Genomic DNA, 15,756 nt, shown 5'->3' with positions numbered 1-15,756 from the left:
TCCAAAAGTATGTGCATCAAAATATATTGAAAACCAATGCCAAGTGTAGGAAACATCGAGTTCCACACCAATGCAAGGTTACTGATAAGTGTGGTTACACTTGCAGGAGTGACTTATAAACCCTAACAAGTAACTCAAACCATTCCACTATGAGTCTTATACCATCATTATGGAAATGGATAATAAATTTTATTAACATAATGTACAAACTCTCTTTGGTTTACACTTATTTAATGTGGTGTTGCTTCGGAAATACTTCACACCTTGGTTGGACATATTAGAGGTGGTAGAGAAATTAATCACCAAAAAGTTGAATTGTGTTCAAATTAAACAAGCTAAAACATGTGGGATCATGGACACCAAAATGAAGAGAATTCATCAACAAAACTACAACTCTATCAAGTCCTCAAAGTAACACAACTTCTTTACTAGGACAAATAGCTAATAGGGAACCAAATATAGAAAAATTTGCCCCCTCTAATACAAAAAACTTGATGCAATGGAACCATTACTTAAAAAAGGAGAAAATTTGACCTAGGTGGTCATTTAAGAGTCTACACAATCAATGTCTTCAATTTACCACCTTCTGATAAATAGTCTTGAATTTTTCTAGTTGGAAACAATGAAATTTCTAATGCATTTGTCAAGTATTTTCCATGCATTTTCGGTTTTTCAAATTATCAAGGTCATTTCTTGGCTCTAGCCTGCCACACTTGTAAAGCTCGAAAATAGCTTTCTATGAAACCAGTAAGCCCCCAAAAAATAGTTTGTATGCAAAATTTATGGTCTCAAAATTTGGTGTTTCAACTAAGTTCCTTGGACACCATGTTTCTTTCTCCACCTTAACACCTAGGGTCAAGCTTTTTAGACTCATATGGCTTTCTCCTCAAGAATTTGTGCATTGTGATAAAATATAATTTCAACCTCTCATTATAGGCTTTTTCAAATGGATGAATGCATGCATGCATGTCACTTCTTTTCCCATTGTACTATAAGTCAATAAATATGTTATTAAGTGTGACCTAAAATGTTAAGTCTATACCCCCATTATACTACATAAAATGGCCTTATATCACAATTTTATATGTTATAAATTCTTGTTGAATATCATTTTCATATGATATCAACTTAAGCTTGGTGGTGGTGTTTGACTCTCTCTAGTTTGGTGGACAAAGAGGATTACTTACAACAATCTGGGATTTTGTCCTTTAAGGGGGCTTTTGTTTTACCCTCTATTTCGTCTCATGGTGAGAGACCTTTGTCATCCCTTTTCCCTTCTAAGGGGTTTTGGTTCTACCCTCTATTTTATCTCATGGTGAGAAGTCTTTGTCATTTACGTTATTTCAAATGCACCCTATACCCTGTATAGTTAGTATATAATAGAAATCATGAAGCATATTTCAAAAAACATATATAAATATAAGTGTTAGCATATTTTAACCCCAAGGGTTACCTGATTGGTAGATTCTCTTATACAAAATGTCATGGAGGTATTAGGATTAAAACTCATTAAGCCCCTCGAGATTACCAACAGGGATTCCCAATACCAATCTAGATCCAACTTAACTATGGATCTATCAAGCACCAAGAGGGATCAAATTTCTTAATTTTTGCACTCAAAAAATAGGTTTGCACCTTGAGAGATTTGATTCCTCTAGGTGCTTGATAGATCCGAAGTTAATATGGATCTAAGTTGGTTATAATTATATTCTTATTAATGTAATATCCTTATTATTTTCCTATTATATTTAAATTTCAATATAATTGATATCAATAATATACTTGATAAGATATTTACATAACCATATATAATTTTAGTATTTTCAAAATATTCTTACAATACTATTGATGGTGTTGGACCCTCCAACATTCGATGGGATCTCCCCAGTAAGAAGTCCCAACTAGACCTGATACCATTTGGAGTATGAGTCCCAACAATGGGTGGTAATGTAGTTCCTTGACCGCGGTAGCGCACAGAGGTAAGTATGATAAATTTGGTATGAAGAAAGTGTGTGACCTTGCAGTAAGTCAAGTGAGATGTATGGGGGTTCTAACACATGGAGGGGAAAATGAAGTGTGCCCATTAGAATCGTGTAATAGTATGCAGCCTGAAATGAACACACGAGATGAATGGCATCACAAGTTGGAAGCGGAATAGTTCACAAACAAAAGTGATGGGTTAATCCAACAACACTCATTCAACATGATTCATACAATTGAATACAAAGTAGTTCATAAGAAAATGCGTAAGTTAAACAACATACATTTCTAAAGAAACCAGAATATTCCAACTACAATAACAACATATGCATGAAAGCGTGTTGGCTCAGTTATTGTTATTATAAGTGAAAGTTCCATCCATGCATACACCATTGACAACCACTAGCCCCAATAGTGGAACATTGCAGTCATGAACACCTGCTCCTCCAAAGAAGCATACTCACTCTATGTTGTGGAAAAGCCAAGGCTCATCGCAATACTCCCAAGCCTTCTCTAAGCCTAAGCCTAGCCAAAATATTGGCACCCAAAATCATGTTCTATGCGTTATGCGTTTCTAATAACAAAGGGTGGGGCGACCATTGAAATTCCCCTTTGTGACTCTTTGACTACCCTCATGACTCTTCAAATTATTTACAAATAACTCATTACGTTACATAGTGACTATTCACATTCCACTAACGACACTTGGAATTTCACTTAAAACATATTTACAAATAATGTACATTTTCCACATATACCCATATGAGACAAAATAGGCTAGAGACAACCTAACATGGAAAATAACTATGACTCAGAAGTTTGGGGAAAGACCAACTCGGCAACATCCACTTGATGGTCCTCGGTGACGTACTGATACCAAGTTTGGTATTGTGCTATGGTGTCCCCAAACTGCTTGATGATGTCTTTCTGGGAGCACACTCTTGCCTCCAAAGCTTCTAGGTACATGGTCTTGTAACCCTTGTCCAACCCATCCTGAATCATGTGCAGCATGGTCTTGAATACAGAAGGACCACCAATGTACTTCTACATGTTTTCTCTACTCAGATCCAAGTCATCGTTGGTGGCCACTCGCCTTAGCTACTCCACGTACCTGTTGGCCTCTAGCTAGACTTGGTTCTTTTGCTTAGCTTTGATGAGGGAAACGATTGATGGGATCTTATGTGTCCTCACCATGACATCCAAACTCTTATACAATTATGCATAGGAGGCCTGTATGTTATTGATGAATGGGGTGAGTTGCTCATAGTTTTGGATCAACATTTTGATCCTTTCTTTGTCTAACTCTGCCTACGGCTTCATCATCTTTGGCAAGTGAAGCAGGGCTCCCTTGTACCTCATTTTCCATTCTTGCACATGGGCAGTAACAACATGTATTTCCTTGAGATTTTGGATAATATTTCTGCTTTGTTGCTGAAAACCATATAGATGGAAAATCGCCTTATGCATTGTGACAAATTCTTCATAGAGTTTCCACATGGTGGCATCAAGAGTTGATACTTTAGCAAGTATCACTTTCCTCGTCTCTACCATTACAGATCCTGTGGATTTTTCTATGTTCTGCCTGGACATTTATAATTTATTTTTCATCTATTCATTCTCTGCTAACAAGAACTTGACATTTGAGCTTTTGGCTCCTGCATAATCCATAATGGCATAAGCCATGGAAGTTGGATGCTTTATGACATTGGACAGTATCACCCTTTCCTTCATAAATGCAGGTGATGTGTGATCATCCAGGAAATGATTTCTCTGCGCCTGTAAAATCTTCTGCTGCAACTCACCAAATAATATATTTTACACATCCATCACCAAATCATCATCAAGGAGAACAACCTCTCCTTTCTTAGTCGGGATTGGTTCTGACACTAGAGGTGGTGGAGACTGAGGGGCGACCTCGGGTGCTCTTGACATGAGGTCGGTATCTTGGTCTTGTGGCTCATGTTCCAACTCCATGTCCTTTACTTCAACCATTTGCTCAATCCACAGAGCAAGCTCCTGAACCTACATCTGCACACCCTCTTCTTCATTTGCTAGTTGTTCTGTCTCCTCAACCTATAAGGGCGTACTTTTCTTTGTCATTGCACCTTGACTTCTTCGTGTTCTTGTTTCTACTTCTCTTCCCTCTCTCTCCATCTTATCTCCTGTTCTGCTTTCAGCTTCTTCTCTATTTCGTACAACTTCCTTTCTACTTCCTCCAACCTGTTATTTTCCTTCTTCCTTCGCTCTGCTCTCTTTATGCATTGCTGCCTCTTTTCCTCCATTGCCAAGGTTGCTTTCTTAATGAGAGGATCTTCTTTGAACTTGTAGCTTTTCTCAGCCTCTAGGTTCTCGACAATCTTCCTCTTACCTTTGTCCTGCGTCAGTTTGCTGCTTATTTTTGTTGTTGTTTTTGCTTCCTGCGGTGTTGTTGCTTGCAGAGTAGCTTTCCATGTCATGTCTATACTGACCAGTTCATTGAGATTGGAGGAGTTGTAATAGTACATCCAAGGGTCCTCCTCTGCCTAATGACATTCCCCGTGGACCCATGGATAATACACCTTCACATAGTGGTTCTTGCAAATCTCATGGGGATCATATGGATTGTAGTCTTTGGTGCCGAACTCAAACTTTTTTATCTCATTAACTTCGAAATACACATCTTTCAAGCTCTTAATATCACACAATCCAATCCACAAAGGAAGAGCAGGCCATGGTGCCTTCTTCCTCCTATGCATCCTTGCTGATAAACCTATGGATATGTGATATGAGACCTTTTGCATGACCAACTTGTATGTGGAAAACCTTGGTAGAACATGCAGAGGCTTCTCTCTGCCATACATCCTCATGAAGGTGCCATTGGGTGAGGCATACAATTATGCAATGTTAAGTATTACCTCAATTGCATCTTGGGACATGCAAGGTGGATCTTGCTCAAATATCAACTTGTACACTAGGATAATGAAATGGTTGGTCATCCTTTCTATAAATCCTCGATAGCTACAATCGAAAAGCAACTTGCAATAAATTTTGACGAAAATCTCTAACAATGTCCATGTCCAACCCATGCCAGGAAACCGATGTTGGGCATAGATTGCATCAAGTAAATATGCAGACATGTAGAATCTCACTTGCTCATCCTTGGGCGAATTCCCGACGTTAGTCACATGGACTTTCAATTGAGGATCCAACAGATCTGACCAGTTGAATGGCCTTCCATCATTCATCAACTGGTCCAACACAACCACCTATTTCTACTAAAAGGTCTTCGTTCTCTCTTGATCATACAATCAGCATGAAAAGATGATCAAGAGCTAGTAGGACTTTCTGAGTGACTTAGTCTTGTAAACATGAGTGGGTGTCACTCTAAACTTCGACGACTCTTTCATCCTGTTAGAAATTATATATTACATAGCAATGGAACACATAAAATATTGTATAAATATAAACACAGAAAACGCATAAAACAAGAGAGACACAGATATACATGGTTCACCCAGTTTGGGCTACATCCACGGAGAAAGAGCCAGTCCTTCTTTTATTATATTATCCAACAAACTTAAGAGATACAACCTACAGCAGATCCGATGTAACACCCTCTTCGCTCTCAATCTCCTCTCTCTTCCTCACTCAAAATACAGATCTACATAGACGCATTACAATTCCCTCATATATAGTGAGGGGTTGCCTTCTAGGGAAGAAAACCCTAAATTAAACATAACTTCTACCATCAGATCATCCGCCTAATGAACAGCCCAGATTGGCTAGAAATTACTAGACTTTTACAAGACAATTTTACATCTATTTTTAGCTTTGGGGGCGCTGCCCCCGAACCCCCACCGAGGGACCGCTGGCCCCCGGACCCCCCAGCCAGGGGGGATTTAACTCCGTGGGGGGGACAAGTCCCTCCCGCGTGGAGGGGTGTACAGTCTTCCTGGGGTATACATCCGGTTGAAACCTTTGAATACATAAGATAATCGGGCTCCACACCCAGCACATCCAACACTTTATGATGTCTCTGGAGTTCACATAGCTGTCGGTGGCATAGAAAAATGCATCCATACAGTTTACCAACTAAGGTAAGTGATACATTTGATGATATTTCTCCATCCTGAAGGTAGAAAGTTGTGTCCGAATCGCACTGCTCAGTGACAAAGTATCTAGATTTATGTGTGAGATAACCCAGTGGATGATGTCCACACATGGGAAGGTAGGATACCTACATGCAACCTATGTAAGCCTAACCGGTGGATATTGACATAAACCTGTTGATCCTATAGATCCTCCTTGAAGTCCCCTACAAAGATGTCCTTGATTTCTTGTGATGTTAACTTCATGCCCTTCTCAATGAACAACTAAGTGTATGCATAAACTAGCAAATTCACTCACACCTGCTCAACTACTTCCCCGATGCTACTCTCAATAGTATCCTTTGATGCAGCTTTCTTGGAAGCCATGTTACCTATACTATTGGAGAGTTTCTCAACAACGGTTGTACCTGGAGACAGAGAGGACACTCATGGCATTCAAATGTTAGCTTGAAACAAAAAGCACTTCAAGAACAAACCAAGCAACAAAATTGGCAACTGCTAGGAAGAATTGTGCAATCCTGGCTCTCAGAGGTGACTGATTTCCAGTTGGTCCTGTGCATTACGCAGTCCCATCTGCTAGTGGGAAGGTGTTCCTGAATCGAATTGTGCAATGCGTAGTTTAGTTTGGCTTAGGCTGGCTAGTACTATGCATTGTGCATTCCCAATGGACAAGGCTCGGGACTCTCTCCTAGAATTATGTATTACGCAGTTAGAGCTAGGCCTTGGTAGCCTCTGCATAATTCATGGTTCCAAGGCAGACCCTTGAGATCCATAAATGCGTAGTGCATGCCGGGGAGGAGCAAGATCTGGGCCAAGGAAGCCTAGATTTGCCCAATGGGAGCATGAAAATGAGAAGATTTCAAGGTGGAAGAAATGGTTGGCGCAGATCTGAGTGAATGACGATGCATGCAAACAAAATTTCAAGTGCAAGAATCAATCAAACTGAAGAAAAATGAATCTTGTGGAGAGAGTCGTTGCAACGACGACCGCTAGTGCGAAAACTGGGTATTGCATGCAATACATGGGAAAGGAAATGCAAAACTTAAAAAAACACTTCTAAAAGATAAAAAAACTCAAAATTCCACTGGTCGTTCAATAAAATGGGTAAAGCAACACTCTCACAAGTAAAGCAAACAAAAGTGACAGAAAAAGCAACAACCGACTAAAAAATAAAGACTTACCCGGAAAAGTTGCGTCGACTATGCTGAAGGTTCCTAGATTCCCTCGAAAATTCCAGAGCTACAAGATCAAATGTGAAAATGAGCTCTAGAAGCATCCATTAAATAGATTTGTTCAATTTAGGGTTTATGACACGAAGGCCAAAAATCTAGGAAAAAATGACACTTGGCGATAGTTTCCAAATGACTTGAGTGCCACCTCTGGACTGCTAAAAACATATCCCTATTTTATAAGGATGTTTTTTCACTTTTTTTCTTTTTTTTTTTCTTTTTCGAGAAAACTTACCATGCATGCTCAGAGAGATTGCGCAGTTTTGGGGAGAACTTGGAAACTCAATGGCTCATGCATTGGGAAATTGCTAAGGGAAAAGCTTCTACACAATTTCTGGGTTGAGTGGCTTTGGTTGCCTCTCATGCTCTACATAATTTTCGAGTTAGAAGTAGGCTTTCAGTTGGCTTTGTGCAATTCTGGAGCTGAAGGCTCACTGCTGGCTTGGACTGTGCAATTCCCAAGAGCAAGGTTGGTTTCCCTCAAGGATTGCACAATACACTAAGGCAAGCCTGGAACCAGGTTGAAACCAAGTCAAGGGATCATCTTGTGGGTTAGACACCAAATTGAGTAAGAAAACACAAGCCATAATGCAAAAGATAAATGTCAATGAAAGCAAAAGTACCTGGGTCAGTGCGAGATAAGTTGTTATGATATAGGACGGAGGCTCTAAAACGAAGCATAGGAAAAATTTTGGAGGGTGGCTATAGCCACTACAACATTGACGACACGCTAGTAGAACTCCAGCTCTTTGTATGGACCTTGTCTCATGTAAAGTGAGTCTAACTCTTCCAAAATTTTTGTTTGATTCTTTGATCATCATGGTTTCTTCGCTAGGTTGAGTTAAGGATGTAGCCTTTACCATTCTCTTTTATCAGCAGCACACAAACCAAGCCAAGTCAACTGAGTTGTTTCGATTGGGGATGAGGGGTATATTGATGCACAAGTAATATATATTGTTAGAGTTTTAGTTTCATATCTGGTGTTGCTCCACTTCCAACAGGTCTGGACAGTACCCCAACAAGTCACTTCAGGAACACAAGTATTTCTCCACTGCCAGCGAGCCTGGATAGTACCTTGGTGGAGTTACTTGGTTCACCTCTTTGCGCAGGAAGCCTTTCTCTTCTTTTGCCTTTATTTTATTTTTCATTTCATTTTTCATTTTTCAAAGAACTATGAATATGCACATATTTATTTCATGAGGTGGAAGAGGGATCCTGACTTATTGAGAGCATAATAGGTTGTCCCTTTAGAGAAGGGTGTTTATATGTACCTCTGAAGTACTTGTTAAGGTTTTCCCCCTTCACCTTACTGTACTTGACTAAGTTGAAAATGGTTAACTGAATATAGAAATCTGATTAGAGTATGTGGTACTAGTTAAGAGTGCAAGAGTTGTGTTTCCACCAAGACTCACTCTGAAAGGAACGTATTTTCCATCAGGGTATCATCAACTGGAAGAAATGTAAGATCTTCGCAAAGAGAGGGAATAGACAGATAACCAAGTGTTGATATTTGTACAAGTCCACTTGTATTTCACCCTGCTTGTCTCATAAGCCAAACATGGTTTCATGTGGAAACTAATCCTAAGGTTGCATAAACAAATAAACAATCAAAGTAAATACGTAAAACGAAATCAAAACAGAATAAGAAAAACAAAAATAGGAAAGAAAACACTACTCCTCCTAAGATAAGTAGAGCATGGGCCTGCTCACGTGAAGTGATATTTTTAATGAAACCACCTGTGCATTCATTGCCCCCTGTAAGTGATGCCATGACTAATAAGAAAGATATTCAGGAAAACCAATAGACAAGAAAAAGAAAGTGATGCAAACCATAATGCTCGAAGTTTGAAAGCATCCATAGAAAAGAAAACATTGAAAGCACATGAAAGGCATTGTACATACGTATCATGGTGTTGTGTCACATTGCGTGTGGATGAGAAGCATGTACATACTTTCGAAAAACGAGAAAACATGAAGAAAGAGGAAAATTTCCGTTTCGCAATAGGGCTTGCTACATATGACTCCCCCTATGGATGAGTGATAATATCGTGTGATTCTGGTGGAGGATGTGAAATCAGTAAACTAGATTGATTTTTATTGTGAACAAGAGAGTGATGAGCTTGGGGAGATTAAACATATTTTTAATTGGAAATGGAACTAACTTCAAGGCTACGAGAACCTCACATAACCATCAGTTTGGGCTAAAGTGCCTTGACATCTTTAGGGGTTTCCACTTCATCAGAAGATGGTTCATCAAAGACCAGTGGCTTAGAAAGATCAACAGTGGGCGAATTAGAATCATGATCAAATAAATGAGTGGAAATATCATGGAAGCCACAATAAGAAAATTCGAGATGTAAATCGACATCCTCGTGATCTGATGAATCATACAGAGGGGGTGATGAAAAAAAAAATCACCCTCTGAGTTTCCAGAAATGAAATATGAGAGATTGAGCGGATTCGGGAAGAAAGATTTGTCCTCTCCACAATCAAATAATAGACTGACATCCTATGCATTCTATGAATGATCGGAAGTGGAAACATCCAAGGATGAATTTTCACTAACGAAATCAGAAACGGAAAAATCACGTAAGATTTCAGGATAAAGCAGATGAGGTGCAGAGAGAAGGAGGTCATCCTTCACCACAACTTCTTATTCAGATTCCCACACACATGCATAAAAAATGATAGAGCAAGTTGGCTTCCCAACACCAACTCCATCCAAAACTTGATCCTCATGAACATCACATGTGGACTCCTGAATGGATGAATACAACACACTGAAATCCGGAGGGTCAAACGAATGAGAGGACGAAGGTTGATAAAATGAGACCATGTGACAACTATCAGAATGACAGTGAAAATATGTGTAGAAACCTAGAGCAGGTGGAGTGGAAAGAGATGGTGAGAGTTCAATAGGTTGGTTTGCAACTTCTCCCACCTCATCCTATGGAGCTAGAGTTGCTTCATGAGAAGGGTATGGAGGGTCACTTGGGACAACAACCTTGTTCGTCTCATATTTAGAATCTCTAACACTGAGGTATGCTGGGAGGGGTTGGAAATATTTTAACGCAAGTGGATTTTTTGATATGTGAACAAGATATTGAAATATTTCAATCAGAAATTTCCAGTCAACTTTGTCTTCCAGAAATTCAAAATAGTAATTATGGAAGTGATCGTAAAAGTGCGCAATAGATTTGTCAAGTTCTTTTCATAATTTTAAAATTTTGTGGTTATGTGCTTGACAATCATAAAAGAATAAAGCACAACATAACTCTCGGGAGATGTAGTTGAAAGAGTGTATAGAGACTATGGGAAATGTGAGACACCATTGCTTAACACACCCTTCGAACATGTAAGCTAACAACCCACAGGCAATGTCATCCTATGAGACTTCATACCTATCATAGAAACCCAAAAAGGAAATTTTTTGAGTTAACAGGGATGTTTTGTTTTCACCATCATATTTAAATTGTGACAATTTATCTATAACATCCTCTGACACTTCGAAATAATGAGCATGAGAAAAACATGTCAAGGTTGAGATTGTGATGTAAGTCATGAACGATGTGTAGATATTTAAAATAGACTTTGAGGGCTCATCTTGTTATTTGTCCCTCCTTCTACTGTCATAAATGTTGACGGTACTAGACCTACCAACATTCGAGGGGATCTCCCCGGTAAGAAGTCCCAACTAGACCTCACATTGTTTGGAGTAGGAGTCCTAGCAGTGGGTGGTAATGTAGTGCCTTAACCGCGGTAGTGCATAGACGTAAGTATGATAATTTTGGGATGAAGCAAGTGTGTGACCTTGCAGTGATTCAAGTGAGATGTATGTGGGTTCTCACATGCGGAAAGGAAAAGGAAGTGTGCCCTTTAGAAGCTTGTAATAGTACACAGCCTAAAAGTAACACACGAGCGGAATGACCTCACAAGCTGGAAGCGGAATAGTCCACAAACCAAAGTGACAGGTTAATCCAACAACATGTATTTAACATGATTCATATAATTTCATACAAAGTAGTTCACAAGTAAATGTGTAAGTTAAAAAACATACATTGCTAAAGCAAACAGAATAGTCCAATTACAATAACAACATATGCATGAAAGTGTGTTGGCCCAATTATTATTGTTATTATAACTAAAAGTTCCATCCATACATACACCATTGATAGCCACTAGCCTCAATAGTGGAACATTACAGTCAAGAACACCTACTCCTCCAAAATAGTATACTCGCTCTACGCTGTGGAGAAGCCAAGGCTCGTCACAATACTCCCAAGCCTTCTCTAAGCCTAAGCCTAGCCAAAAGCTTGTTCTATGAGTTATGAGGTTCTATTTATAGCAAAGGGTGGGGTGACCCTTGAGGTTCACCTTTGTGACTCTTTGACTACCCTCATGACTCTTCAAATTATTTACAAATAACTCATTACATTACATAGTGACTGTTCACATTCCACTAATGACACTTGGAATTTCACTTACAACATATTTACAAATAATGTAGATTTTCCAAACACACCCATGTGAGACAAAATAAGCTAGAGATAGTTTAACAAGACAAAACACTATTACTCAGAAGTTTGGGGAAAGACCAACTCGAAAAAATCCACTTGATCGTCCTCGATGACGTACTAATACCAAGCTTGGTACTATGTAATGGTGTCCCCAAACTAATTGATGATGTCTTTCTAGAAGCGGACTCTTTCCTCCATAGCTTCTGGGTATATGGTCTTAGAACGCTTGTCCAACTCATCCTAAAGCATATGCAGCATGGTCTTGACTATGGTAGGACCACCAATGTACTTCTTCATGTTTTATGGGCTTAGCTCCAAGTCATCGCTAGTGGCCTCCCGCCTTAGCTGCTCCATTTACCTATCGACCTCTAGCCAGACTTTGTTCTTTTCCTTACCTTTGGTGTGGGAGCCGATTGACGGGATCTTGTGTGACCTCACTATGACATGCAAACTCTTATACAACCGTGCATAGGAATCCTGTATGCCACTGACGAATGGGGTGAACTGCTCATAGTTGTTGATCAACATCCAGATCCTTGCTTTGTCTAGCTATTCCCGTGGCTTCATCATCTTTGGTAAGTGAAGCAGGGCTCCCTTGTACCTCATTTTCCATTCTTGCACATGGGAAACAACAGCATGTATGTCCTTGAGAGTTTGGACAATCTTTATTCTCCACTATTGAAAACCATATAGATGGAAAACCGCCTTATGTACGGTGAAAAATCCCTCATAGAGTTTTCGCATGGTGTCCTCAAGAGTTGATACTTCAGCAAGTTTCACTTTCCTCATCTCTGTCATTGTGGATCCTACAAATTTTCATGCCTTCTGCCTGGTTTTTTGCAATTTTTTTTTCCATTTGTTCATTCTCTACTAAAAGGAACTTGACATTTGAGCTCGTGACTCTTGAATAAGCCATAGTCGCATCAGCCATGGTAGCTAGATGCTTTCTAACATCTGACACTATCATCCTTTCCTCATAAATGGAGTTGACGCATGATCATATGGTAAATTTTTTATTCGCACCTGTAAAATCTTTTGATACAACTTATCAAATGATATATTGTACACATCCATCACTGGATCATCATCAAGGAGAACAACCTCTCCTTCCTCGCTCAGGACTATGTTCGATACTGGAGGTGGTGGAGATTGAGGGGAAACCTTGGGTGCTCTCGGCATGAGGTCGATATCTTTGTCTTGTGGCTCTTGTGCCAACTCCGTGTCCATTACCTTAACCATTTTCTCAATTTGATAAGCAAGCTCCCAATCTTTCACCTCCTCACCCTCTTCTTTATCTGCTGGCTGTTCTGACTCCTCAACTTGTATGGGCACAGTTTGCTCTATCATTATGCCTTGCCCTTCTTCTTCTTCATGTTTCTTCTTCTCTTCCCTCTCTCTCCTTCTTAGCTCCTGTTCTTCTTTCAACATCTTCTTCATTTCCTGCAACTTCTTTTCTACTTCCTCCAACATTTTCTTTTCTCTCCTCCTTCGCTCTGCTCTCTTTATGTGTTGCTGCCTCTTTGCCTCCACTACCAAAGCTGATTTATTAATGAGAGGATATTCTTTGAACTTGTAGCTTTTCTCAACCTTTGGGTTCTCAAAAATCTTCCTCTTACCTTTATCCTACACCAATTTGCTACTTATTGTTGCTGGTGTTGTTGTTTCATGCGGTGTTGCTGCCTGCAGAGCATATTTCCATGTCATGGATATACTAATCGGTTCATTGATCTTGTAGGAGTTGTAATAGTACCTCCAAGGGTCCTCCTCTACCCAATGCCATGCCCCGTGGATCCATGGACAATACACCTTCACAAAGTGTTTCTTGCAAATATCATGTGGATCATATGAATTGTAGTCTTTAGTGTCGTCGAACTCGGACTTCACTATCTCCTTAGCTTCAGCATACGCATCCTTCAAGCTCTTAATCTCATACAATCCAATCCACAAAGGAAAAGCAGGCCATGGTTCCTTCTTTCTCCTATGTAACCTTTTTGATAACCCTATGGAGATGTGATATGAGACCTCTTACATGACCAACTTGTCTCTGGAAAACCTCAGTAGAACATGCAGTGGCTTCTCTCCACCAAACATCCTGATGAAGGTGCCATTGGGTGAGGCATGCCAATATGCAATTTTAAGTATTTCCTCCATCGCTTCTTGGGACATGCAAGGTGGATCCTGCTTAAAGATCAACTTGTACACCGAGATAATGAAATGGTCTGTCAACCTTGCCATAACTTCTCAGTAGTTGCAATCAGAAAGCAACTTGAACTAAATTTTGACGGCAGTATCTAACTGTGTTAATTTCCAACCCATGCCAGGAAATTGATGTTGGGCATAGATTGCATCAAGTAAATACGCAGACATGTAGAATCTCACTTGCTCATCCTTGGGATGATTTTGGGTGTTAGTCATATGGACTTTCAATTGAAGAGCCAACAGATCCAACCAGTTGAATGGCCTTCCATCATTAATCAACTGGTCCAACAAAACCATCCAACTCTGTAGAGAGATATCCATGTTGTCTTGATCGTACAATCGACATGCAAAGATGATCAATAGTTGGTAGGCCTTTCTGATTGACTTAGTCTTGTAAACATGAGTTGGTGTCGCTCTGAAATTTGATGAATCTTTCACACAACGCTTTATGATGTCTCTAGTGTTTAAATAGCTATGGGTGGCATAGAAAAGTGCATCCATGCGGTTTACCAGTTGAGGTAAATAATACATCTGATGATAGTTCTCCATCCTGAAGGTAGAAATCTGTGTCCCACTAGCACTGCTCAATGCGATAGTCTCTGGATTTGTGTGTGAGACAACCGAGTGGATGATATCTACACATGGGAAGGTGGGGTACCTACATGCAACCTTATGTAAGCCTAACCAGTGGATATTGACATAAACCTATTGATCCTCTAGATCCTCCTTGAAGTCCCCTACAAATATATCCTTGATTTCCTACCATGTTAACTTCATGCCCTTCTCAATGAAAAACTGAGTGTCTGCATAAACTCGCAAATTCACTTACACTTGCTTAACTACTTACCCAGTTATACTCTCGACAACATCCTTTGATGCAATTTTCTTGGAATCCATGTTTCCTATACTATTGTAGAGTTTCTCAACAATTGATGTACTTGGAGACAAAGAGGTCACTTATGGCATGCAAATGTTAGCTTGAAAACAAAATCACTTCAAGAATAGACCAAGAAACAAACTGGAAAACTACTGGGAAGAATTGAGCAATCTTAGCTCTCAGAGGTGACTGACTACCAGCTCGTTCTGAGCATTGTGCAGTCCTAGCTGCCAGTGCGGAGTTGTTGCCAATTGGAACTACGCAATGTGAAGTTTAGTCTAGCTCAGGATGGTTTGGATTGCACATTGTGAAATCCTAATGGTCAAGGCTGAGGACTGGCTCCTAGAATTGTGCAACATGCAGTTGGATCCAGGCCTTGGCAGCCTCTGCGTAATTCTTGGAGCCAAGGCAAAGCCTTGAGTTCTAGGAATGCATAGTGCATGTCCAAGAGGAGAAAGATCCGCTCCAAGGAAGCCCAAATTTGCCCAATGGGAGCATGAAAATGAGCATATCGGAAGGTGGAAGTGATGGTTGGTGCATATCTGAGTGAATGATGATGTCTGAAAACAAAATGGCTGCAGGAATCAATCAAACTAAAGAACAATGAAGCTTGTGAGGAGAGTCGCCACAACGATGACCGTTAGTGAAAAAAATGGATAATGCATGCAACACTTGGGAAAGGCAATGAAAAAATTAAAACATCACTTCTACAAGATAAAACAATTCAAAACACTAGTGTTCTTTCAATATAACGGATAAAACAACACTCTCATAAGGGAAACAAACAAAAGTGACAAAGAAAGCAGTAATTGACTAGAAAAGGAATACTTACCCGAAAAATTTGTGAAGAATGTGTCGAAGGTTCC

Source organism: Pinus tabuliformis, chromosome X (assembly GCF_031772625.1).
Source record: "Pinus tabuliformis cultivar Carrire ecotype Pingquan chromosome X, CPIR1, whole genome shotgun sequence".
Taxonomy (NCBI): Eukaryota; Viridiplantae; Streptophyta; class Pinopsida; order Pinales; family Pinaceae; genus Pinus; species Pinus tabuliformis.
The sequence above is the reverse complement of the archived record's forward strand: the minus strand, read 5'-3'. Positions refer to the sequence as shown.